Below are 27,752 nucleotides of genomic sequence, written 5' to 3'. Positions count from 1 at the left end.
CTGACTAGTCTATTTATAGCACTCGTCAACTTCAGGATCTCTTCTTTTTCTCTTGCTGCAATTTTCTGTATATGGTCTCTGGAGTTAGACTGCCTGTGTTTATATTAAGGTTTTATTATTACGGCTTTTCTATCTCTGATAATGGAACAATCTAGCTTCTTCATGTTGGTTTTGATAATGTGTTCCTTGAACTTGTTCTGGCCTCATTCAGCAAATGAAGCTTGCTTGCTGTCCTCTAGAAACACAATGAAATGCAACACTCACCTTAACAGTTTGACCAAAGAGTTGATCAGAAAGACACAGTGCTCCGTGACCTTGGTGAGCCTTTGAGCCTGTCTCCTTATAAAAACCATATAAATAACACTACAGTTGTTGTGAGACTATAACAGGACTATATTTTTCTTAAGCTAAAAAAAAAAAAAAAAAAAAAAAAAGTCCTCTAAAAGTTCCTGGAAGTCTACTGTCTCTAGAAGTGGAAGAGCCATCAATTCACCTTTGGAGATTTCCTTTGTCTTGAGAAAAACACCAGAACAGACAAACTTTAGTAATAAAAGGTAAATATCCAGTATAAATGCATATCAACATTGCATATACCAACACATTTAATCTTCCTAACATTTGTAATATAAGTTCTATTTAACAAATACTTACTATGTACCAGGTATTGATCTAAGTGCTTTGTAAATATTAACCCATTCAGTTTTCAAACAAGTCATATGACAGGTGTGAACTAAAATTACTTGCTCAAAATCACACAGCTAATAGAAAGCAGAGCCAGGATTCATACTCAGGTAGTCTCGCATCAGAGTCTGCACTTAATCACCACTATGCCAGGCCCCCAACTCTGGTGTGGTGTCTGCACCATAGCCTAGCATCTAGGAAAGCACCTGGACCACAGCAGGCACTCAGATATACTGAAAAGATGGATATGAGCCTGACTACCTGCACCATTCTAAAACACCTCACATGGGGCACTTGGGTGGCTCAGTTGGCAAAACATCTGCCTTCGGTTTGGGTTGCGATCTTGGGGTCCTGGGATCAAGCCCTGCATCAGGTTCCCTGCTCAGCAGGGAGCCTGCTTCTCCCTTTCCCTCTCCCTGCTACTCCCTCTGCTCTCTCTCTCTGTCAAATAAATAAATAAAAATCTTTTTAAAATAAAAATAAATAAAACACTATGCATAACGACAAACTCAATCCTCTCAACAACTCTCTAATATATAGGTACTATTGTTAGAGTGAGCATATAATTTAACACCAAAATCAGGACCCTATTACTAATTATAGCCAAATAACAAACATAAGCCAGGACTGTCTTAGAAAAATCAGGACATACAATGACCTGAATTATTATTACTATTATTGTTATTACTATTATTATTACACCAGTGATGAAACTGAAGCAGAGGGAAGTCAATTAATTTGCCCAAGATTACACATGAGCAGGTGATGGCCTCACGATTGGAAGTCCAATATTCAGACATTAGAGTCTTCAGTAGTGACTCTACTACAAGGAAGTGAGACAGAGGTGAAGTGTTTTCCTTAATATCACACAGTTAGTCCCAGACCTCATGCTATTTCTATTAATATACTCCCTCTTCTAGGATATTTGTACCAGAGATCATTCCTGAATTTCATTTGTCCTCCAAACCACCTTTGAAGAAAAAAGTTCTCTCCAGGACAAACACTCTTATACATGGGCATTTGCTTGTTAAAACTTTGGGAAAACACTCAAGTGATATTTATTAAATTTTCAATTACAGATTTTTGGATTTCTAGATATCATTCTGTTATTGATTTCTTTTTTTCTTTTTTTAAGATTTTATTTATTTATTTATTTATTTATTTATTTATTTATTTATTTATTCATGAGAGACAGAGAGAGAAGCAGAGACACAGGCAGAAGGGCAAGCTCCATGCAGGGAGCCCAATGTGGAACTCGATCCTGGAACTCTGGGATCACACCCTGAGCCAAAGGCTCAACTACTGAGCCACCTAGGCGTCCCCTATTATTGATTTCTACTTGAATTCCATAATGGTCAGAAAGCACACTTGGTATGATTTCAATTCTTCTATATGTGTTAAGATTTGTTTTCTGGCCCAGAAAATGGTTTATCTTGGTGAATGTTTCTTGTGTAGTTGAAAAGAGTATGTATGTATTCTGCTAGGGTTGGGGGAGTTTTTTCTCTCCTTGTAATTCCGCCAATTCTTGCTTCCTGCAATTTGAAGCCTTATTAGCTACATCGACAGCTATGATTGTTGTCTTGGTGAATTCATCTTTTATCATTGTATATGATACTATTTCTGTCCTTCATAATACCCCTTGATCTGAAATCTATTTTGTCTGATACTAGTGTAAGTTCTCAAGCTTTCTTTTGATTAGTGTTTGCATGGTGTATCTTTATCTGTCCTTTACTTTTAACCTGTGTATGTGTCATATTTAAAATGAGTTTCTCATAAGTAACATAGAATTGGGCCATGTTTTTTAATTCAGTCTGACAATGTCTATCTTTTAATTAGCATGTTCAGGCCATTTATGTTTAATGTAATTATTGACAGGGTTGGATTTAAATCTAAATTATTAAGATTTATTTATCTTAAGATTTTTTTTTTATTTTAAGATTTTTAAATTTTAATCTTTTATTTTAAGACTTATTATTAATTATTAATTAAATCATTTTATTATAATCTCTTTTTTCCTTCTGTTTTTGTCTATTTGTGTGTTCCGCTTTTCTGCCTACTTTTGGATTATTAGAAACATTTTTATATTCGATTTTAGTTTATTGGCTTTTTGACTATATCTGTTCATATTTTTCCCCTTTAACAATTACTCTAGAGTTATGTATACTTTTCTAAACTAACACAACTTAGAGTTAATATTTACCAAACTAAGTAAACCATAGAAGGCTTGCAACCATGTATATATTTCCTTTAACTGCCCTTCCACTGACCTTCATGTTATACTTGTCATTTGTAACGCATGCATATTTACTGAAAACCCCACTAGATAATGTTATAATTTTTGCTTTCAACAGTCACACATATTCTAAAGAACTCCAGAAGAAAAAAATTTTTTTTGTTTATATATAGTATATTTCATATTTATATTAACAGATAGTTACCAGTTCTGTTGCTTTTTTTTACTCCTAAAGATACAGATTTCCTTGTAGGCTCCCTTCTCTTCAGCCTGAAGGACTTCTTATCACATTTCTTTTAGAGTAGGGCTGCTGGAGACAAATTCCATTTGTTTTCTTCCTTCACAAATGTCTTTTATTTAACCTTCATTCTGGAAGGTAATTTTTTCAGGCTGTAAAATTCTAGGTTGACAAGTCTTCTTTTATCACTTTAAATATGTTCCTCCATTGTCCGTGGTTTCTGATGAGAAAACCTTCGTGGTTTCTGATGAGAATTCCATAGTGATTCCCCAGTATGTAATGTGTCCTTTTTCTCTAGCTGCTGTTAAGATATTTCTTCCTTTTTTTTTTTCCACAGCAATTTGAGTAGGCAATGTCTAGGAATGGTTATATGTTAATTTATCCCTTTTGGGGATGGCTGATCTTGTTGAATCTCTAAATTTATGTCTTTTTACCGATTCTTAGAAGTTTTCAGCCATCTTTTTCCTTCAAAATTTTTGTCTAAGCCAAATTTTTCACCTCTTCTGGAACTTCAATGAAATGTGTTTTCAAACTTTTGACAGATTTCTGAATCTGCTTTTTTTTTCCTTTAGTCTTCTTTTTTTTCTCTGTCCTTTAGATAATTTCTGTTGATATACTTTCAAGTTTACTGGTTCTTTTCTCCATCCTGACAGTAAGCATACCCAGTGAGTTTTCAATTTCAGATACTACTTTATTTTTTAGTTTTTTAAAAAATATTTTATTTATTTATTCATGAGAGACACAGAGAGAAGGCAGAGACATAGGCAGAGGGAGAAGCAGGCTCCCCGCAGGGAGCCCGATGTAGGACTCAATCCCTGGGCCCTGAGATCACACTGAGCCAAAGGCAAATGTTCAACCCAGGCATCACTATTTTTTCATTCTAAAATTTATACAGCTTCTATATCTCTGCTAAGGACTTTGATCTTTCCATATATATTTCAAATATGTTTACCTTTACCTCATGTTTATGCTCACAGGGCATAGTTATAATAGCTGTGTTAGTCCAATCAAGTTGACTAGGTAAATAAAACTTTGTCTCATTTAAATTTCTGTATTTTGTAATCCCTTTGATATAGCAACTAAAGTTATATCCAAATAAATATATCCATTGACCTGGAGAAAGCTATATGAAATATTATTAAGTGAAAAAAACAAATTGCTGACGAATATGCACACTATGATCCTATATCTGTAAATATCAAACGATGAATTAGCCTATACATATTTGTGTATATGTATAAGATTCTATATCAGCTATTAACTTCAGTTACCTCGAGTGTGAAGAATGGAGAAAAGTTGGAGAGGATTAATATTTGTTTTTATACATTTGGCTTGTATTTTTCAAAAATAAATACTACTTTTTATAACTATATTAAACTTTAAAATTTTGCACTTAATTATAAATTAGTATTAGCAATTATTCCTTATTACCTGTACTTAGTAATTTTTAAATAATTAAAATATATTAAAAATTATTTTTTAGGTCCTGATATACTCTACAAGTGAGGCCCCCAGTGAATAAGGTCATGGATGATAAAAAGATGAGTAGAGTCTCTAAAGGTCCTGGTAGCATGAGAAAGGCTGTAGTAGCTCTAGAAGCCACAAGTTCAGGTCCTCAAGCCCCATACCAAACAGGTCAGCAGGAACTGCTGGTCATACTCTCCTTAACCTATGTTTTCCCAATGCCAGAACCATCCTGGGCTCTGAGTCAGCTTCAGTGATTAGGGGAATCACCCTCAATAGAGAGGAATAAGCCTGGATAATGGAAACCCAAGTACTAGTATTTTGGAAGAAGAGAGGAGAAGACATGTGGCTATGATGGGTAGCTATCATGTAACAGAATAACCTCTTAGCTTAGAGTCAAAAGATCTAGCATCAAATTCCAGCTGCTAATTATTAGCTGTACAAACTTGGGCAATTCTTTAACCTGCCTCAACTCAACTTCCTTACCTATTAAATGGGAATAATTACACCCACCATATAAAGTTGTGATAATTAAATGAGATAAGACATGAGAGCCCACAATGTTGAATTATTTGTTAAGAGGTTGCTCTTTGTTCATATAAGTCTTGCCATTTCCTGTTTGATGATAATTCAAATAACTTGATGGACAGGTTTAATCATAAGGAATTCATGGACATAATTTGAAATGAAGTTTCATGAACATTTAAAACCATTATCTAGGGATGCCTGGGTGGCTCATGGTTGAGCACCTGCCTTCACCCAGGGTGCGATCCTGGAGTCCTGGGATGGAGTCCTACATCGGGCTTCCTGCATGGAGCCTCCTTCTCCCTCTGTCTCTGCCTCTCTTTCTGTGTGTCTTTCATGAATAAATAAATAAAATCTTTAAAAATAAATAAATAAGCAAACAAACAAACAAACAAACAAATAAAACCATTATCTACTTTCATGCATCCATTATGCAGACACTTGGACAAGTGTAATATTGGACAAATCATTGAGCTTCAATTTCCTCTTCTGTAAATTGGGACTAGTATTTCATGCTCTGCTTATCACATAGGATCACTGCATTTCTAAGTAGGATATGCAGTTTATGGAAGACGTTTGTAACAAGAAAATGTAAACAAAGATAAAATGTTAGCTTTTAAATTTTTTTGAAGTTTTGTTTTTATTTAAGTAATTTCTATACTCAACATGGGGCTTGAACTCATGGCCCAGAGATCAAGAGACACATGCTCTTCCAACTGAGCCAGGCAGGCAGGCACTCCAAGATGTTAGTTTTTTAAATAATATTTTATTTTTATCACAAAGAAAACAAGAAAATAAAGGTAAGAGAAAGAAAATAAATCATGGAGCCCCCGGTTGGTTCAATTGGTAAAACATCTGCCTTTAGTTCAGGTCATGATCCCAGGGTCTTGGGATCAAGCCTCATGCATCATACATCATTGTGCTTTGGGCTCCCTGCTTAGTGGGGAGCCTGCTTCTCCCTTCCTCTCTGGTCCTCCTCCAGCTCATGCTCTGTCCCTCTCAAATAAATAAATAAATAAATAAAATCTTTTAAAAAAAGAAAAAGTTACTTAAATTTCTAATAAACACATTCCCATTAATATTGAAATTAATTCCTTTATGTTATTCTTCAACATGTTTTTAAAATAATTTTAATAATCCATTTATAATTATATATTCTTTTCACTTGTTTTATAAGCACTATGACATTGTATATATATAAAAATTTCTTATAACCCTTTAGTATTTTCTTGAATAGGGAAATATTATTTTTTACCTAGGCTAATTTTTCTTTCATTAATATGGATGATAATGCATAGAGCATCTTAGTGCATAAACTTTCCCATCTTTAAAATTACTTCTTTGGGGGCAGCCTGGGTGGCTCAATGGTTTAGCGCCACCTTCAGCCAGAGTGTGATCCTGGATACCTGGGATCAAGTCCCACGTCAGGCTTCCTGCATGGAGCCTGCTTCTCCCTCTACCTGTGTCTCTGCCTCTCTCTCTCTCTCTCTCTCTCTCTCTGTCTCTCATGAATAAATAAATAAAATATAAATAAATAAATAAATAAATAAATAAATAAATAAATAAATAAAATTACTTCTTTGGGATAGAATTCTTATCCTACAGTGATAAAACTGAGCCACTAAAAAAAAGATCCTATTAGGGGAAAAATTCATATTAGGAATGACCAAATTTTAAAATTTGGGTTGGTAGGAAAACTGTAAGTTTTCTGTATTCTGGTTGTTTCTGTTTTGCTTTGTTGTTTCTTTTACTTTCATTTGCATGTATTTTATGCAGAATTTACTCCTGTGGCCATAAGCTTTTGTTTCTTCAGTTTCTTCTGGGATATCTTTTTCTTCTATGCAGCCTCCTCTTCTGGTTTAGGAACAACTGCTCTTTTATTTTTCATTATTTATTTTTTTAGATTTTATTTATTTAGTTGTCAGAGAGAGAGAGAGAGAGAGAGAGAGCACAAGCAGACAGAGGGAGAGGCAGGCCTTTCCGCTGAGCAGGGAGCCCGATGCAGGACTCTATCCCAGGACCCTGGGATCATGACCTCAGCCAAGGCAGATGTTTAGCCCACTGAGCTACCCAGGTGCCTCTGCACTGGTTATTTAAAAAAAATATTTCTCTTAAGGAAAAGAAAAAATCTCATCCATCATTGTCTTTGAGAGTTATGATTGAGTGCTTCTAGTTCACATTTTCTGTCCCAAAGAAAGCAATGAAAGCTTTCAGAACACCTTTCCTTTTTGGAACAGTTTCCTGCTCACTTTGGCAGCCTGGAGTCGGGACAGCCCCATCGCTATGTGACTGACCCCCATATGCCTGAAATTCTGGTGCTCTGGACTATTCAGATAATTAAGACACTCTCCTTCAAGCAGAGGTGCAGGAGCAGTACAGATGATCTTGGGATAAAGTTCAGTCTTCTATTTTGTCAATGAAAAAAGGGATAGTAGCATCCTTTGTCCATCCTGTGTCTCAGAGTGTCCTGACACTTCAGTTTCTTCATAAATAATAATGACAATGATGACAATGATGAAGGGTCTGTCCTAGGCAGTGAAAACACCTTCAGTTTTGACAGATCATAAAACAGTCTTTTCTAAAACCAGTAAGACTTTTTTTCTGTCTTGAGTTACACAAATGATTAAACCCTGGCCAATGGCAAGCTAGTCCTTCCCTCATTTTTTCCCAGCTTCCTTCAGCAAAGCCAACAGTCAGCATATATCACATGTTTCCTGCATGAAGTTTTACTCTGTTTTTTTCCCCTAACTATTGTCACAGGAAGCATAGTTATTACAAGAAATGTCATAGCTGAATTCTGTCTTCAAAAATTTATTTAAATCAAGCATTTGTGGTTTCCAGCAGTGACAATAGGAAGTGGTGTAACCAATGCTGTCTTCCCAACCACAGCATGATATTAAAGCCCTTTGTTCCAAATCATGAAAATGGGGGCACCCCAATGGCAAATCAGGGGGTATCAAATTCTGAACTTGGGACGTGGCTAAGAATCATTGTTCCCCAGATCAACTGTATTTTTTCAGGGAGCTATCATATCTTTCTTTTAAAAAAGCATATGCCTTAAAAGATGATTAAAATGGTAACTTGTGGGGCAGCCCAGGTAGCTCAGCGGTTTAGCGCCGCCTTCAGCCCAGGGCCTGATCCTGGAGACCCCGGATCAAGTCCCACATCGGGCTCCCTGCATGGAGCCTACTTTTCCCTCTGCCTGTGCCTCTGCCTCTGTGTGTGTGTGTGTGTGTGTGTGTGTGTCTCATGAATAAATAAATAAAATCTTAAAAAAATAAAATCACTATAGATGTGTTAAAGCTTGGAATTACCTTTTAAAAAAATAAATAAAATAAAATAAAATAAAATAAAATAAAATGGTAACTTGTATGTTATATATGTATTTTGTCACAATAAAAAAAAAATCATATCAGGCAAAAAGCTTTACCCTGAACTTCCTATTCCCAAATGAATAGAATATCAAAGAAAGAACTTTAAAGAGCACCTAAACATTTTGCTTGTTAAAAAAACAAGCAAACCAACATTTTGATTGTTAAACACTTGTTCTTTATTCATTTATACCCTAACTTATTTCATAAAGCACTTAAGGCAACTTAAAAAATTATATAAAATATAATAAGGCAATATAAAAAGGAAGTAACATAAGAACTTTTAGAAAAAAGATAGGAACTGATAATTTTCAAAAAGATTATTTTCAAAATAACTTGGTAATTTCAAAAATGATGTTTTCTAAGTAGAGTAGCATCATGACATAAATACAGATATAAAGTGAAAGGGTGTTATTCTTTTTTTTTCTTTTTCTTAATTCATGAGAGACACAGAAAGAGAGAGAGAGAGAGAGAGGCAGAGACACAGGCAGAGGGAGAAGCAGGCTCCAAGCAGGGAGCCCAACATGGGACTCGATCCCAGGTCTCCAGGATCAGGCCCTAGACTGAAGGTGGCGCTAAACCGCTGAGCCACCAGGCTGAGCCACCAGGGCTGCCCCAAAGTGTGTTGTGTTGTGCCCCAAAGGGTGTTATTCTATTCATGAAGCTGGGAAGAGTTTTACAACCAGTCTAAAGGAGAAGTTGAAAAATGAAATATTTAAAGAGCAGGAATATTGAAATGAATGTACAAATAAAGGCAAAACTGACCCCTTTTAAAAGTAGGAGAAGGAAGTCAATTGAACTTCTACTAGATGGGATGGAATTTGTATAAACAATGTAGAGTTTCCAAGGAAACATAAATTTTTCCTTACACATTAAAAGTGCCAAGAACAGGGCAGCCCGGGTGGCTCAGCAGTTTAGCTGAGCCCAGGGCCTGATCCTGGAGACCCGGAATCGAGTTCCATGTCAGGCTCCCTGCATGGAGCCTGCTTCTCCCTCTGCCTGTGTCTGCCTCTGTGTGTGTGTGTGTCTCTTATGAATAAATAAATTTTAAAAATCTTTTAAAAAATAAATAAATAAAGGTGCCAAGAACAGAGCTAACATGAAAATAAATACCAGGCTGGAATAGGATGGGAAGAAATCTGCTTTCACAAAGTGCTTGAAAACCAAATGACTGCAAATTTAGAGTTACTGGTGCTTTGCTTCATGGTTTTTTGTTGTTGTTTTTGCTTCAGAATCCAAACAAGAAGTTGATTTGCAAGCCCAACCCATGAATTTTATTTCTCTCCTAATCCTTGTAATATTCCCATCTGTGTCATGATCTTTTATGATATTATTATGGTAAATACTTCAGGGTAGAAACCTTTTTTCAGCTGTGTGAGTTTCTCCCTTTGTTTTCATCTATTTGCACAGTTTATTCTTTTCATTATTTAAAATAAAGACTGAGAATATGATATGCCTGTGACACTAATGAAATTGCATGGGCTCTCGCATCTGGGGAATTATAGATTCTTGAGGACATTCTGCAGCATCGAGCTATTGGCAAAAAAGATGAAATTTAAAGCTGCCTTTTAAATTGACTGTTGTGGGGCACCCGGGTGGCTCAGTCAGTTAAGCAACCCACTCTTTCGGTTCAGGTCATGATCTCAGAGTCCTGGGATTGAGCCCCAAGTAGAGCTCCACCCTGGGTGCAGAGCCTGCTTAAGATTCCCTCTCCATTTGTCCCCGCCCTCCACGCGAGCGCACTCTCTTGAATAAATAAACATAAAAAAATAAAATAAAATAAAATTGACTGTAGCTCTGGGGGTCTTGGCTATAAATTAGGAGCCAACCAAAATTCACCGGAAGTGAACACCTGTGACTGCTGCCCTTACACCACAGTTCAAAGTTATAAGGTGAGACTTTCTGTTGGCCAGTCTACTCTAACCTTCCTTTCAGTTTATTTAGCAAAAAAAAATTGTAAGTAACAGCCCAAACCACTCCTCAGAAAATTCAGGTCAGGGGAGAACTCAGTCCCCCAAATTACTCAAACAGCATTTAAGCTCAGAAGATGAATAGTTTATCCTTGTTACTCAAATTAAATTATGACTCTCGACCCCCATCCTATCCACCAGGCAAATAGGTTTTTCTCTTTTCTGGAGCTTTCCCTCCTCGGACCACTCCAAGAAACTTTGGGGCCGTTTATTTAATACTAAGGGTCCGTCTCAGTTACTACCACCCGAGGAATTAAAAACCAGGAAACTGGCGGTCAGGAATTCAATTCTTTTCAGCTAGTGCTATTTACTGCCACTAGGTGTCACTATTGAAACCTGAGTTATCCACCCTGCACCAGTCCAATTCACCTTTTCTCATTGTTTTAAGAGATTCTTTTTTTAAATAATAGATTGAAGAATGTAAACATAAATGTAAAATCCTGTTGCTAAATGTCAAGATATAATAAGGTCATAATTTACAAGAGAAACTGGAACATCTGGATACAGGTATTATCTACTGTCGTCATCTACCTGACTCTACATCTGGGACCCTTACCAATTTACACCCCAGGTGTTAGTGAAGCAAGCGAGGAAGGAAGAGAGCATACATCCTGGAATCCAAAAGCTTTGAATAACTGGGTTATTTGTTTTAGAATTCATCTGGACTCTTGCATCATCACTTTTTTTCTGTCCTTCTGAATCATTCCTATCAGCAGACAGACATGCCACAGCATCTCCCATTTTTCAAAGTGTCCTCTCTTGGCTCCAGTTGACTTCCAGTTTTTGTCTGATTTCTCTGCTTCTAGTCAGAGGAAAGTTCAAGAGTTGATTATATGCACTGTCTCTACTTCCTCCCATCCCATTTTCTTTCCCATCAGGTTTTATTCCCACTATGTACCCTGAAAAAACTCTTTTCCCTCATGTTGCCAAATCTACTGTTCAGTAGACTCACAGTCTTCATCCATCTCGCCTGTAATTGCCAAGGTTGGTCACACCATGCTTCCTGCTGAAACCCCCTCATCTGAATTGCATTCTTCTGGCTTGCCTCTGACCTTCCTGCTCTCTCTCCTTCTTAATCTCAGCTGACTCCCCCTCACCTTCATGATCTCTCACTAGAGAGTGCTGGGCCATGATCTTCTGTAGCCAAGCCCATTCCCTATGTGATGTCATCCAGCCCAGGGGCTTTGGATACCATCCGTACACTATGATTCCCAAATTAATATCTCATCCCTAATTTCTCCCCCAGCCCCAGCCTCCACATCTAGCTGCCTGTTTGACATCTCCACTTTGTCATCTAACAGTTGTCTCAAGTTCAGCCTGTCAATAACTCTTACCTTTGCCTTCAAAGCCTGCTTCTCCTCAAACCCTACCCATTTCCTGTATTTACCAGTTGCTTATTTATGGGTCAAACACTGTAGACTCATTCTACACTTTTTCTCCCAGATTCCATCACCAAATCCAATCCAACCCAACAGCAACTCCTATTGGCTTCAGCTTCAAAACAGATACTTTCTCATCATCTCTGATGTGTTTTTTTTTTTTTTTTTTTTTTTTTTTTTTGAGTAGTGTTGTTGGGATCCAAAGCCAAAGGCCAAGAAAGAGTTCTTGAAATGTCTTTGGTGCAAAATGGTGGTTTTTATTAAAGCATTGAGATGCGCCCCCCCACCCCCCCTGGCTGCCCCAGGATTATGAGGAGCAACTGATGATATACTTTGGGGTCAGGGGAAAGTCCCAAAAGGATTTTCATATGCTAAAGAAGACTCACAGGTTACCGGAGGCCTGGCTATTGTCAAACTAAGGTTGTTTTTCCCTCTAGTAAGGCATTAACATTAAGAGAGTTGGGAGTTTCCAGGAAGAACATTATACTTTGCCTGCCTTAAGTATTTGTCAATGGGCTGCAGGTATAAGGACATTTCACTGTATTTACATTTCCTTCTGCCTTGTTTCCTACATCATCTCCACTCTCACACTTCCACAAGATATGTCACGACTGTCTTACCAGACCCCCTGTCCTGACCTCGCCCACCACTTTTGAGCCATTCTTTCAAGGCAAACAGAGAGAACTGTTTCCAGAAAACTGATAAAACAAAGTAAAACAGATTAGGTCACTCTCCTGTTCAAAACGTTCCAATGACTTCCACTTCACTGGAGATAGCATCCAAGTGTCTCACCATGGCCTGCCTAGGCCCTACCTGACCTTGCTCTTGGTTATCTCTTCCACTGTAGCTCCCAGGGCTCTTTCATCCACTCACCTCACTCCAGTCACAGTGGTTTCCTAACAGCTCCCCGGGCCACTATGGGGCCTTTCACTGGCCACTCCTGCTCAGAATCCTTTTACCAATTCAGGGCCTGTCTCCAGGTGGCCTCATGAGGGAGGCCTCCTCTGATTATACTAAGATGACATGCCCCTCCCTACTGCCCTGCTTTATTTCTCTCCATAGCCCCATCACCTCCTGATATTAGGTTATATGTTACTATATTTGCTTGTTGTTTGCTTTGTTCTGCTACAAATAGAAGTTACATGAGGTCAGTGGTGTAGGAAAGATGTTGAGGTTCGAAGCTGATGGCCGAGAAAGAATTCTTAAGATGTCTTTGGTGCAAAAAGGTGGTTTTATTAAAGCAAGGAAACAGGACCCGTGGGCAGAAAGAGCTGCACCGGGATCATGAGAGTGGCCCATATAGACTTTCAAGTTAGGAGGGGGTCAGGGACAAAACAAACCTCTAAGGTATTTTGGAAACAAGATTCTAGGACCCTGAGGGGGCTAGCTATTGTTGGGAAAGCTCATTTGTTATTGTTCAGTAAACTCTCAGTCATGAGACCCCCTCAGATGTATATTAGTAGGTCATATATTTGGAGGATGATCCTAACATGTATTTTGGAGAAAAGGGGAGCTTCCAAAGAAATTTCCACATGTTAAAATAGACCTACAGGATCCTGGAGGGTTGGTCGGGCTAAGATTGCCTTTTGCCCTTAGCAAAGTATTCACATGGAGTCTGCTGAGTCCCTAGAGGAAGGTCACTCTGCCCGTTTCAAGGACTTGTCAATGGGCTGTAGGTAGTAAGGAAATTTAATAATTTCTCTTCTGCCTTTGTTTCCCACATCAGCCAGGACTTCGCTGAGGGCTGTCTCCAGCACCCAGGCCAATAGCTGAAACAGAAAGACCCCTGGATAGACATTTACCACAGCAATGAATGGAAGGGCAGCTGGCTGTAAGTGGGGACAGACAGTTGGAATTGGAATTTAAGGCTCTGTCAGGATATACTGATCTGGGATGTTAACCAGAGTGTTGCCTGGTGGTGACCTATATTGTGTGCCTGGGCCTCTGAAGCCAGCCAGTCATTTTATGTATTCATCATGCACTCTCTTAGCACCACTCACAAATCCTTCCAGTCTTTCTTTCTTTCTTTCTTTCTTTCTTTCTTTATTTCTTTCTTTCTTTCTTTCTTTCTTTCTTTCTTTCTTTCTTTCTTTCTTTCTTCTTTCTTTCTTTCTTTCTTTCTTTCTTCTTTCTTTCTTTCTTTCTTTCTTTCTTTCTTTCTTTCTTTCTCTTCCTTCTTTCCTTCCTTCCTTCCTTCCTTCCTTCCTTCCTTCCTTCCTTCCTTCCTTCTTTCTATTTTTAAGTAATCTCTATACCCAAAGTGGGGTATAGAGCCACAAAAGCCAGAGATCTCACAAGCCAGACATCAAGAGCCCGACTGAGCCAACCAGGCACCTCACATGCTTCCAACATTATTTTATTTTGTTAAAGTTTTATTTATTTGAGAGACAGGGAGAGTGAGAGAGCATGAGCAGGGGAGGGGTAGAGGGAGGGGAGAATAGACTCTCTGATGAGTGGGAGCTCATCCATCCCAGGGCTCCATTCCAGAACCTGGGATCATGACCTGAACTGAAAATAGGAGTTGGATGTCCAATCAACTGAGTCAACTGAGCCAGCCAGGCCCCTCAATGCTTCCTACATGTAAATCCTCTCACAGATTGACACTTCCAACAGCTGACCAGCATCCATGGTTACGACAGCATCTCACAAGTCTTACAAAATCGATGAAATTATTGCTTTTAAATATTTACTTGTTGCTAATAGTCAATTGAAAAGAATTTTAATTGATTTTCTTATAAATTCACAACTTTTTGGTATGGTTTACAAACTTGCTGATAATATCCATAAACTATCATCAGAAACATTTTCAAAGCTTCCTCTCTGGGGTAAAAATGATCCCTACAAATGGGCCAGCCAGTTACCTGATAACCTCTTTCCACCCACTGTCAGATCATCTGTGGTGACGTAGGCAGATTTCACCACTGATATCTTTTGACCCCATAGTCTGAGCCATCCACGTAAAAGGCTTTGATGAGCTGAACCACTAATGAATGAGCTTTGGGTCCTGGGTCACTAAGAAGAAGTATCTGACTCCTGGTTTACTCTAGATGCTCCAGGCCAACACTAGAGCCCTTTAATGGCATAGCTCCTGAGGCGGAAACACACACATTTTCCCCTGAGAAAGCCATCACATCATGGCCAGGGTGGCTAGGTCCACAGAAGGTTATTGATTGCAGCCCCAGGATGTCCTAAGGAATCTCTTCTACCCTGACCTATGCATCTTGAGGGTCCACAGTTAGGGGAATGCTTTCTCTTTCTTTCTTTCTTTCTTTCTTTCTTTCTTTCTTTCTTTCTTTCTTTCTTTCTTTCTTTCTTCTTTCTTTCTTTCTTTCTTTCTTCTTTCTTTCTTTCTTTCTTTTTCTTTTCTTCCTTTCTTTCAAAGGTTTTATTTATTTATTCATGAGAGACAGAGATAGAGGGAGAAGCAGCCTTCTCGCAGAGGGCCTTATGTGGGACTTGATTCCATACCCAGGATCACACCCCAAGCTGAAGGCAGATGCTCAACTGCTGAGCCACCCAGGAGTCCCAACAGCCCATTTCAATATCTAAGGATGTGACCTTCCTCAGGGTAAGGGAACTTGCCCATTATTACATAACCATCAGTGGTTTTTAGGCAATACCAAATAAGGCAAAAAAAAAAAAAAAGCAAAAATGGCAAAAAGTACAAACTACTTTTACTTGTTTGAAGAGAGTGAATCACCATTAACCTGCAAATGTGTAACTTTAACTTTAGTATTACCTCATAGCCAGAAGGCAAGCAGCAAAAATTAACTATTGTACCTCCTTTGTTCTTTTGGAAAACAAGTAAATAAAAATGTAGGTGATGGGATGGCTGGGTGGCTTAGTGGTTGAGTGTCCACCTTTGGCTCAGGGCGTGATCCTGGAGTCCCAGGATCAAGTTCCACATTGGGCTCCCTGCATGGAGCCTGCTTCTCCCTCTACCTGTGTCTCTGCCTCTCTCTGTGTGTCTCTCATGAATAAGTAAATAAAATCTTAAAGAAAAAATGTAGGTGGTTCTTAACCTTTTAGATTATGTACTAATTACACAGTTGTTAAAAGGGTAAGGGAAAAAAATCTCCTGGGTAAAGTTTCCTGCCAGGGGGTGAGATGGCATGAGGTGGGTGGTGGGGCATGACTGTGTGTGGGCTAAAAGGTCAAGAGAAAGACCACTGTCATAAAATGACTCTGTGAAGGAGTTACTGCAATTAAATGTCAATCTTACACTCTTTGTTGCTGCCTAGGGAGTGTGTTAGGGGCCCTTTCGATCCACCTGCTTTGAAACGTTTGCTCTGCTCCTTTCAGTTTAGCACAACCTTTTTAAAAGACAGAGGACAATTTAAAGGGAGGACTGGTGTTAACAGATTTTATGGTGGCTTATTTACCGTGAAAGCCCTTAACATAGCCCGAGGCTACTTTCCCTTGGAATTACTACCAGGATGAATCCATATGCCAGTGATGCACTTACTATCCTGACAACTGTAGCTTGACATTACAGCTTCAAATCAGAATATCTGAGCTCTTCAACTTTTTTTTTCAAAGTCATTTTCATTTTTCTAGATCCTTTGAAGTTCCATATAACTTTTAGAATCAGTTTGTAGATTTTGATTGGGATTCTGTTCAGGCTCTCGATCAATTGGCAGAGAAATGGTATGTTAACATGAATAAGGCATTTTCACTTATTTACTAAAGTTTTCTCAGTTTATCTTAACAATATTGTAATTTTCAGGGGCACCTGGGTGACTCAGTGGTTGAGCATCTGCCTTTGGCTCAGACAGTGATCCCGGGGTCCTGGGATGGAGTCCCACATCGGGCTACCCACAGGGAACCTGCTTCTCCCTCTGCCTGTGTCTCTGCCTCTCTCTGTGTGTCTCTCATGAATAAATAAATAAATAAAATCTTAAAAAATATATTTTAAATTTCAGAGTATGGTGGGGTTTTTTATGTAAAAAGTGTTGTTGTTTTTAAAGAATTCTACTGCGATGAATGGTATTTAATTATTTACAAAGTACTTTACGTTTCTCCACAGCACCCTAATGCTTCAGATAGCTCCAGATGGGATGATGCATAGCAAAGATTTTAAGAAAGTCAGATTTACAGAAAGTCAGATGATATTACTATATCATTATTACCATTATTATACTTATTTATATCACTGTTATAGCTATTCATCTTTCCAGAAAGCAGTGGTTAGAAAGTGGTGAAATAGCTGAGCCTTTTCAGAGTAAAAGCTAGAAAATCGAGAACACAGGCATCTTCCTAAAACTGCTCTCTGACAACAGTGTAGATGACATAAGAAGACAGAGATCTCACAGACCCCTCACTTCCATTGAGCAGGTGCATGTGTATGAACCATCTGCAAATCTTCATCAGCTCCTGGTCCTGGGAAGAAGGAGGAGGAAGAAATTCTGGAAGGCTTTTCCATTGTAGGAATCTCTTTGCTGATGTTTGCTGAGTTGCTGGTTCATGGCTGGTTCATCACTAATTTCATCATTAACTTCATCATTAATTTATTTATCAGTCACTAAACCAGCTCATTCCCCCCACAGACTGGGTCCTTCGCAGAAATCATCTTCCTCTGGTGTCACCCGCTCCAACCACCCACACAAGCACTAATTGACAGAACTGGTGACCACCAGAGCCCTAGGGTCTGTGACTTCCCGCCACCCCCACATGCTGCTTCCTGGGGCAGTGACTGGCATTTAAACTATCAGAGTGCTTCGGGCTGAGCTGTTGAATATTTCACACCCTCTGCTCCGTGTGACTCATTCTATCCAAATAGGCAGCCTGAGCTTTCTCAAGGCCTCTGGTTTCACTCTGAACACATTCAAGGCCACCTGAGGGACCCTTGAATGTCATTTTTTAAGGCCTGTACAGGCTCCCCTTGGTTGCCATGCCTTATGGAGTCACAGAGTAGAAAGGGAGAAGCTTCTGCTCCCTTGAGCAAAGGAAACCATCCTCTGACCCGGATACGTCTGAGAGGCAGCGCCCTTGGCAGCTGGGGGCAGGGCAGAGAGCGACAGTACGAAGTGTCATCCTGCCTGCATTCCAGCCAGAGGCCTTCCTTCTTCTAGAGGGACAGAGAGGGGTTGATGGCACTTGGGAGGTGGTACTCCTCTCCTTTAGCCTGGGGGGGAAGTACATGCTGGGCACCTTCATGCTTATTGATGTTAGCACTTGCTCTCTGGATCCTTTGGGCTGATATCAAGGCTTGAAAGCACAGGATCTGCAGGGCTGCATCTGTCTCACATGTTGCAAGAGAGAGATAATAAGCTGTCAAGGCTCTTCCGTGGCAGGTACACTGCTGCTAGTCCTTCCAATATCTTTTTGTGATTTAGAAAAGGCATCCCTAGTCAATGGTATTATAATAGCATTGTATGGTGACAGATGGCGGCTACTCCCATAAACATAATGTATAGAGAAGTTGAGTCCCTATGTTGTACACTTGAAACAAATATAATGTGTGTCAATTATACTAAAAACAAAACAAAACAAAACAACCTTCCTCAAGGCTCTAGACTGCCATCTGTTGGAAGGTTGTAATAGACATGCACAGGTACTGTGGTGGGGGGAAGAATTGTGTTCTGGAGATGTGCAGTGTGGTCAAAGGGGTAGATGAGGGGTGGATAGTGAGGTATGGCTTCAGTGACTTCAGTGGAGACCAGGCCTGGGTGAGCTGCACAATCACGCAGAACTGGCATTTGGGTGGTAGCCATGACTGTGGAAACCCCAACCTGGGACCCCCAGCAGGTAACAGAAGTGGAGACCTAGAGAAGGTTAGGTGTGCATGGGTCTGACAGAGACTTGGCTCAGGACTTGGCCTTAGTGTTAACAGCTTTGCTGAGGCTGCCAGCACATCAACAGAGGAGGGAAAGCCTCTTGTGGGGGGGAGGGGGCAGATTTGGAGGCCTTATAATTTTGCAGACTGGGGCTGACACCAGAGAAATGCTGTTTTATTGCTATTATTGTAGCCAGTTGTGCTCCTAGGACCTCAGCCTGGGAAAATACTTGTTCAGCCATGAATAAAAATGAAAGTGGTCGCCAGCTGAGGAACGTAGGCAGCTTCTAGAAGCCGGAAGGCAGCCCTGCTGCCATCTTCATTTTAACTCTGTGAGACCCATTTGGGGCTTCTGAACTCCACAGATGTAGATTTGTTTTAAGCCACCACATTTGTATAATTTGTTAGAGTATTCCTAAAAAACAACTACAGTAGGTATCCTTGTCTTCAATTTATGGGTGGGAAAACTGAAACTTGAGTCAGGATCAAAATCTAATTCTCAGGGCACCTGGGTGGCTCAGTGGTTGAGTGTCTGCCTTTGGCTCAGGTCATGATCCCGGGGTCCTGGGATCGGGTCCCATATTAGGCCTCCAGTGAGGATCCTGCTTCTCCCTCTGCCTATGTCTTTGCCTTTCTTTCGGTGTCTCTCATGAATAAATAAATAAATAAATAAATAAATAAATAAATAAATAAAATCTTTAAAACATCTAATTCTCTATAACATCAAAGGCCACACTTTCCTTATACTCCATTGATGCCCTCTTAAATTTTTATAACTAATGTCCTCACTGAAATCATCAAATATTTAACTGCTAGGACAACTACTTTAGAAAGAATCACTAATGGTGTGCTTTTGAATCTATCTGCTTGCTACAAATAATTTGCTGACCGAAAAGAAATCATCAGTTGAATCTTGCCTAGAGAGTTCAGGAAAAGAAAAGGTTTCCAAGCTTTCCTGTGTAAGCCCTCAATTCTAAGGAAACTAACAAAATTATCACTCTTTAGCTTGTTTATTCATTTGGTTGAATGTGTAAATTATTCTATGTACATGCAATAGTAAATTGATCATAATAAGATGGAAAATCATCAGGGACATAAATTAAAACTGTAATGAGATAGTACTATACATCCCTAGAATAGTTAAAATTTTAAAGACTGAGCATACAAGTGAGATTGTGGAGAAACTGAAACTCTCATATTATATATCTATCCTATTACCCACCAGTTCAACTCCTAGAAATGTCTTTTAAGATGTATACACTTGTCAAAATTCATCTAACCATCTACTTAAAGCCTTTGTATGTAACTGATATCCCAAGATTTGAAAAAAGGGGACACCTGGGTGGTTAGATCTCTTAAAGAGTCTGACTCTTGATTCTGGCTCAGGTCCTGATCTCCTGGGTTTTGAGATCAATCCCTGCCTCAGGCTCTGCACTTGCTACACAGTCTGTTTGGGTACTCTCTCCCTCTGCCCCTTCTTCCTCTCATGTGGGCACTCTCTCTCTCCCTCTCTCTCTCAAATAAATAAATCTTAAAAAAAATTTTTTTTTTAAAAAGAACCAGGAATTGAGACAAGAACCTCCCCCATCGCCACCCTCACACACCGGGATTCTTCCAATAATGAATGTGGGTAGAATTAGGACTTTTAAAGTGGAGACGAGGGATGCCTGAGTGGCTCAGCAGTTTAGCGCCTGCCTCTGGTTTGGGCATGATTCTGGGATCCAGGATTGAATCCCGAGTTGGGCTCCCTGCTAGGAGCCTACTTCTCCTTCTGCCTATGTCTCTGCCTCTCATGAATAAATAAATAAATCTTTAAAAAAAATAATAAAGTGGAGACAAGAGGAGTGGTGGAAAGAGTACCAGGCAAGAACCAGAAACTTCCTTCTGGTCTTCGTCCCTTCCCTGATTTAAATATGTACATAACCTTGTGGGATTCATTTTGCCTGTATGGGTCTCAAGGACCTTATCTGCAAAATAAATGAACTGCATTAGATGACCTCACAGTTCCTTCTAGCTCTAAAACCCCCATTATTTATCATCTTAAGTGGTGAATCAGATTGCTTTAGAAGTTTCTACTTGATAGAACTACTTTTCCTACACACTCTGATTCTAATCTATGACTCTGTTGATACTGGGTCACTGACAACATAATTCTCAGAGATTACATTTTTCTATGGGAAACTTGGATCCACTTTATCAGATAGTTTCCAGGAATATATCTTTGAGAAAGCAAGCATGGGCAACATACATTCAGATTATGGATATTTTCCATATTTAGAGATATCACATATGGGCATTGTTAAAGAACATGCTCTTTTTAAAGCTTTGAGTAAAAGAGTAATGTGGCCACAGTAAATATATCACTATACTGAAAGGCTCTGTGGCTTCAGACAAGCCATTCACATGTTCAGAGGACATGTCAGTATCTACACTATCTGCTTGCCCACAGTTGTTTAAAGATGAAGTGAGATCTTATCAAATAGGTAAAGCACATTTTAACCTGCAAAATGTTATACAAATATAAAGTGACTTGTTCTTATTGAGAATGAGAAGAGGGCGGGAACAAGTGCCTAGGAGAGCCCATTCTAAAAATGAGCTAATCACATCAATCACTGCTCTGATGTGATGCAGGAGAGAGATGGGCTTTTTAAGGACACAGAAGTAAAGGTGTTTTGGGATCCCCATGGTTTCATGAACTCATGGTGATTTCAGCAGCTTCCTGTAGTCCCTCCGCTCATCTCCTAGATCATGTCTGAAGAAAACCCAGCCTCACCCCATCTGCAAGATGATCAGTCTTTGATTTGCCAGGTTGGACTGGGAAGACTCATGAGAGCTGAATGTCCACAGCTGGGAGGTAGGGGAAGAACCAGGAGGGCTCATGGGGGAACCAACTACAGAAGCCTGCTGAGGCTCTGCCCAGTGTGGAGGGAGGATGGTGGTGGAAGAGTTGGAGGGGAGGGCAGATTGATGGAGGAAAGACCCAAAGAAAGCTTTATTAGAAGCTCTATGGAAGTGAGAGGTTGTAAGGAAAGGTAAGGAGGAGAGAGGATAGGGATTAGCTCTCTTCCACAGAGCACAAACTCTCCCAAAGCACTGGCGATATTTGATGGCGTTATTTCCCTGCTGCTATAGTCCTGAGACCTAAAACAGTGTTAGCCATGCAGGAAGTGAGTAATTAGGACTGGGTGAATGAATTGAATGGCTGCACAGGAAAGAGGATCAAAAGGCAACACTGGCAGTGCCTCTTCACCCCCACTGTGCCCAGAGAAGGACAGTCTTGGCTCATCTCCCTGGTCTTGGAGGCAGAAATAAAGAGAGATTCAGCAGGCTAATGTGGCAGGTTTCTACACTATAAAAACATGCATCATTTTTTAAAATTTTTTATTTATTTATGATAGTCACACAGAGAGAGAGAGAGAGAGGCAGAGACACAGGCAGAGGGAGAAGCAGGCTCCATGCACCGGGAGCCCGACATGGGATTCGATCCCGGGTCTCCAGGATCACGCCCTGGGCCAAAGGCAGGTGCTAAACCGCTGCGCCACCCAGGGATCCCAAAACATGCATCATTAATACCCCTTCTCTGACTATCCAAACCCAGGAGGCATACTTGATCCTCTCCTTTCCTATACATCCAGCAGCCCTATCAACAACATCTCCAAAATGTTTTTTGAATCTGTCTTCACCATGGCTCTTACCCCAAACCCCAAACCCCATTGGGACCACTGCAATGGCCTCCTCACTGGTCTCCCTGCATTCTCTCTGCCCTCCCATTTTTTGTCCACTCAGCTGCCAAACAGTCGTTTGTAAAGTCACTCCTTTGCCTGAAATCATCCAGTTGCTTCCAACTGCACATAGAACAGTGCTCGAACTCCTAGTCATAGCCTCTGAAGCCCACCTTCCTTCTCTACTTTGTCACCCACCACACTGCCCCTCACTCACTTTCCTATTGCCACACTGGCCTTCTCTCTGTTCCTCAAACTGGCCAACTCTGTCTGTGTTAGGACCTTAGCACCTGCCAATTCTCCAGCTCTTGTGGCTGGCTCTTTCTTGTCTTACTTTCCCAATTACCATGCCTTCCCCTTGTCACCCAGTATACTCTATCTCCTCAGCTTGTTTTATTTTCTCTATAGGACTTATCTCTATCTGGAGATAGGTTTAACTATTGTTTGTTTCTTGGCTCCTCTGCCTTAGGAATGTGCCCCCTCCATGGGCAGGGATTTGTAAATATTGTTGACTGTTGTAACCTCTGTTCCCAAAGGTTTCAGGTATCCCTTGTAGGGACTAAATAAATTTTTTGGAATGAATGCCTACTCACCAAATGACCTTCTGACTCTAGTTTTCCAAATAGACTGCTTATAGAGAATGTGCCTTCCAGAGACAAGGATGTCTCCTGTTCCCTTTATTTTTCAAATAAATAAATACATGCATGCTTGTGTTTGCAGATTTCAGCCTCTGCGTGGTTAACGTGAGTCCGCCCCTTCAAGATGGATTCTGTCTTGAGGCACTAACAAATCAGGTATCTGAGCTTGTGGATCTGAGAGCTGTGCTCCATACTGAGAGGCATGGAATGAGGAAAGGCACCCTACCTGAGTGAGCCTCGACCTTCCACGGATGACCTTTATAGCCTTACCATGACTGTGTTCCCTGGACTTCTTTTTGGAACTTCTCTAGGCACAAGCAGAGAAGAGCTCCTGATAGAAAAAAATCTCCAAAAAGGAAAAGAAGGCTTAAGTACTCAACAGGTCCTTCATCTTGAGTGTTTTTATGAAATCTTTCAATTCTATCCCAAATGCCACCACCACATGGTGCCCTCTTTTTCTCCTATTTTTCTATCAGCATAATGGAGAGAAGCCTACATGTCTACAGAACAAGGAGGATAAACTAGTAGCTATTAAGTGCTCTAGTATGTATCAGGCTCCAGGGCTTTATAAATATCTCACCTAAAGCAATATTTCTAAAAACTATGGTAAATAAAAAACATATAAACTGTGTATTAGACTTAGATATTGAAGATAAGATAACACAAAGGGTTAGGTTGTCAAATCAGACTCACAGGAGCTAGAGATCTTGTCCAGTAACAAGAGTTACTAATAATTTTGAGAATACAGGTAATTGTGCGGTACAGGTGAATCCTGGAGACCCTGGTCCATGAAAGAGGCTCTCTGGATCTTTTCTTGCTACATTAGAATTTGCTCTCGTCCAGATTTAACATATGAGATCGCTAAATCATGTGCATTGTCATCACTAAAGCAAAAAGAACAACTTGGCTCATAAAACATCTCAGTTTTATGCTCACATAGTTACATTGTTTACGTGTCATTTTCCAGGGAGCTGTGCCCCATAAATCCTTACATTCCACCTGTATTTGTCATAAGCCATCCTAGATTGACCAGGTACATCCTGCTAAAAAGTTTTTCACAGGTAAGTGCTCTCTCACTAATAAGTATCCATTTGTTTCCTTTCCAGGAGGCGAATCATTAGTATGTTTGTTTACAAGGAGATTTGATTGAGTCACCTGACTTCATTTTCCTTCCTTTTTTTCTTTCTTTCCAGTGGCTTCTAAGGGGAAAAGAGAATAGTCAGCTGCAAACCCTTTCCTTCCTCCAAAGAATAGGTTTGTGGTCCTAAGAATTCCACTGAAAGCAGTGCAGTGATTATTTTCCTACACCCCAAAAGCCTTTCACCTCAAATTAACTCTGCCTCTGTAGAGAGAGAGCACAGACTGGTAGCCTCTTCTTAACCAGCCTCTTGTCTCTTTGGCTTCCAGACCTCCCGCTCTGCTGCAAGGTTTATATACCTTATCACTAACTATACTTCCACCACAAGTTCACATTTGTTTATTTTTCCACATAGGTCTTAGTTTTTGAAAAAAGAATTTGTCTTTTGCAGAGTCCGGGTGGCTCAGTCAGTTGGGTGATTGCCTGTGGTTCAGGTCATGATCCCGGGGTCTGGGATCAAGGCCACACTTCAGGGCTCCCTGCTCAGTGGGGAGTCTGCTTCTCCCTCTGCTCCTCCCTCTACTAATGCGCTCATTCTCTCTCTCTCTCTCTCTCTCTCTCTCTCTCTCTCTCTCACTCATTCTCTCTCTCTCTCTCCCTGTCTCTCTTTTTTAAAAGATTTTATTTGTTTATTCATGAAAGACACAGAGAGAGATAGACAGAGACAAAGACAGAGACACAGGCAGAGGGAGAAGCAGGCTCCATGCAGGGAACCCCGACGTGGGACTCAATCTCGGGTCTCCAGGGTCACACGTGGGGTGAAGGCGACGCTGAATCGCTGAGCCACCCGGGCTGCCCTAGTCTCTTAACTCTCAAATACATTTTTTTAAAAATCTGAAGAAAGAGAGAAATTGTCTTTTGAACAGCTCTTAATAGTAATGTTTTGTTTCTTCTGTTCCGTTCATGTACATCTACCACCAACAACCAGTAGGATTGGGGTGATAGAAGCAGTGTTAGCACACTGAGCCCAAATTCTAGTCGAATGTTATTGAAAGCTCACCACATGCCTACTAGAGGATAAAAAAAGACATGGTCCCTGTCTTCAGAGAACTCGTGGTCCTTTGGGAAATGAAAATATGTCTATCGCCAGATTGTCCAACGTTACAGAGTCACCTCACCTTTAATATCTAAGTAAAAATGGCTTGCACCCTCTGAGAGGATGTAAAGACAATTCTCTCCCTAAGGGCAATCTAGAACCAATTTAAGACAAGCATTTGTTCTTAATACACCAATTAAAAAAATACACCAATAAATAAATAAATAGCAGCCATGCAGTGTCTTTGGTGCTATAATATAAGTGGAAGGAGGAAGTAAATAGTAAATTCTTATTAGAGATGTAAAAGAAGGCTCAGAGAGGTGATGGTTCCATTGGGTCAGGTGAATGACTAGGAATTTATGAAGTGGCAGAAGAGCATTCCAAGCAGCAGGTGTATGTTAACATATACACCAGAGAGAGGTATGAAAAGGCAAAGAATATGTGGGACTTCCCGATGGTTTAGTCTGACTAAAGCATTCTGTAAAAGAGGAGATGGAAAAGGGGCAAGGATGGTGTTCTAGACAGAAGATTACGGTCCTCGGCATTTGCTAAACCTAAAAGCAAATCGGGGATGCTGTCCTAAACAGTCTAGGAGTTTTCCAGCCAGAGCCAGGCCTAGGACCAGGCTGTTAAGTTAGTTACCTTGGGTGCAAAATTTAAAGGGGTGTCAAAGCGTCAGTCACCAAGATAGCATTTTAACACAAAATTTTAATTATTTATTTTTCTTTTTTTTTCTTTTTATTAACACAAAATCTTAAATAAAGATAGTATTGGTTGTTATTGAATTTCCCTTTTGCCTCAGGCTCTAATGTGACTCAGCAAGGCACTCCTTTATTTAAAATTTGGCATTTGTTCATAATAGACTTTTTTTGCATAATATTGATTTTTAAAAAGATATTGCATTAAAATACTATTTATCTTGATGGCTGAAGGGGTGGGGGGGGCATTCCCTTAAAATTTTTGCATCACTTTGCTCACTTCGTCTTACTTGCAATCCTCATTCTGGCCGAACTTTATCTGTTAGCAGGGATAAAAGACACAGAGTGTCACCCTGGCATAAAGACACAAAAGAGGAGGGATAAAATTCATAGCACTTGGTGACTGATGGAATATGGAAATAAAGGGAAAGGAGGAGTCAAGAATTTCATCTCGGAAAAAATTATGCTCTTGGAAAATTTACAGAATGTTGGGGATGATAAAAAAAAGGGAAAGAAGAGAACTCAGTAGAGATGCCTGGATGGCTCAGTGGTTGAGTGCCTGCCTTCGGCTCAGGTCATGATCCTGGAGATTCAGGATCGAGTCCTGCAGGGAGCCTGCTTCTCCCTCTGCCTGTGTCTCTGCCTCTCCCTCTGTGTGTCTCATGAATAAATAAATAAGATCTTTTAAAAAAAAGAGAGAAATAAGTGAAATATGATTAGCTTTATAACAAGTAGATCAGCAAAGGGCTGTGAGACATAGAGAAGCTACCATCATTCCCTTTTGAAAGAGAATTCAGTGTCTAACATGTTGACAGCATCTGCATAATTATGTGTCTAGAACATACACTCGTCCACAGTGTAATATACTGAAGTTGGCGGAGCTATTCTGTAATAGGAACAGAAGCATTGGGGATCTGGTGCTCCTCCCACCGTTGGAAGGAAGAGAACAGCCCCATAAGCTGTCCTTGGGATCAGCAGTTGTCAGGAGCAGAAGGAGGAGGCAGAAAAGACTTTTCTCCTGCAGGGAAGAGGGCTCCTCACCGTCAGCTCTGCACTCGCAGGCTGTGCCTTCCCTGTTGAAAGTCCTTCAATTGCAAGTGAAATCAATTTTCCTGAAAGGTGACTTATAGGGTGATCAGGGCTCGGCTGAATGGAGGGAGAGGTCAATCAGATTCTCATCAAAGAGCTCAACTAATCGATCTCATTTTTGAATTACAGCCTCCCCTGAGCCTCCTCTGCAGGTACCAACTATCATACCAGTGTTTCATGATTGCAGGCCATTGAATAATTGGCACAACTCATCTCTCTGGTGAGACTTTCCTGCCAATTCTGTCCCCCGGAGCCTGCAAGGACCTGAGGCCTTGCTGAGGATTGGTGCTCTCACTCTCCCATCTCACACACCCCCGTGACTCCCCTCACTCCTGTGTCTTCTTCAGCCTCCTCCTCTTTTCTGGTTCCTTCACTCCTATGGAAAACATGCTGTCTCACTCTGCGCCACTTCCAGGCACCCATCCGAGTTTGACTACACTCTCCTTGGACAAAAGGCAGATGGCTGGGAGCAGAAAGGAAATATTTTGCTCTGCTCAAACAAATAAATAAAGGCAGAAAATAAATGTATAAATGAAACAAGTCTTTCCTTGACCCTTTACCCATCTTTGGCCACTCGTCTATCCTCATCTCCTCTCCATAGCATATGGCGCCTCCCAGTCATTGGGCCAAACACTGAATCCATTGTTTGTCTCCACACTGGTGAACAATCTCTCCAAACCACTCTGCCCTGGCCTTGCCAGGCTTCTTCTGCTTGCAGGACTCGACATGCCTTTCTCGTCCTTAAGGACTGTTCCCATGTGGTTCTTCTTTTACCCTGAAGGTCTCACCCACTCC

General features: G+C 40.3%; 1 long non-coding RNA gene across 1 annotated transcript; it reads left to right on the top strand.

The window, feature by feature from the left end:
• Nucleotides 1-419: 419 nt before the first annotated feature.
• LOC112670593 (uncharacterized) lies at nt 420-27,465 on the top strand. The gene is made up of 5 exons (XR_004804506.2): nt 420-554; nt 13,588-13,692; nt 23,079-23,378; nt 23,964-24,057; nt 27,087-27,465. It is a non-coding gene; the product is annotated as an uncharacterized LOC112670593 (long non-coding RNA).
• The last annotated feature ends 287 nt before the right edge of the window (nt 27,466-27,752 follow it).

Source organism: Canis lupus, chromosome 14 (genome assembly GCF_003254725.2).
Source record: "Canis lupus dingo isolate Sandy chromosome 14, ASM325472v2, whole genome shotgun sequence".
Classification (NCBI taxonomy): domain Eukaryota; kingdom Metazoa; phylum Chordata; class Mammalia; order Carnivora; family Canidae; genus Canis; species Canis lupus.
This window is presented reverse-complemented; position numbering and strand designations above follow the sequence as displayed.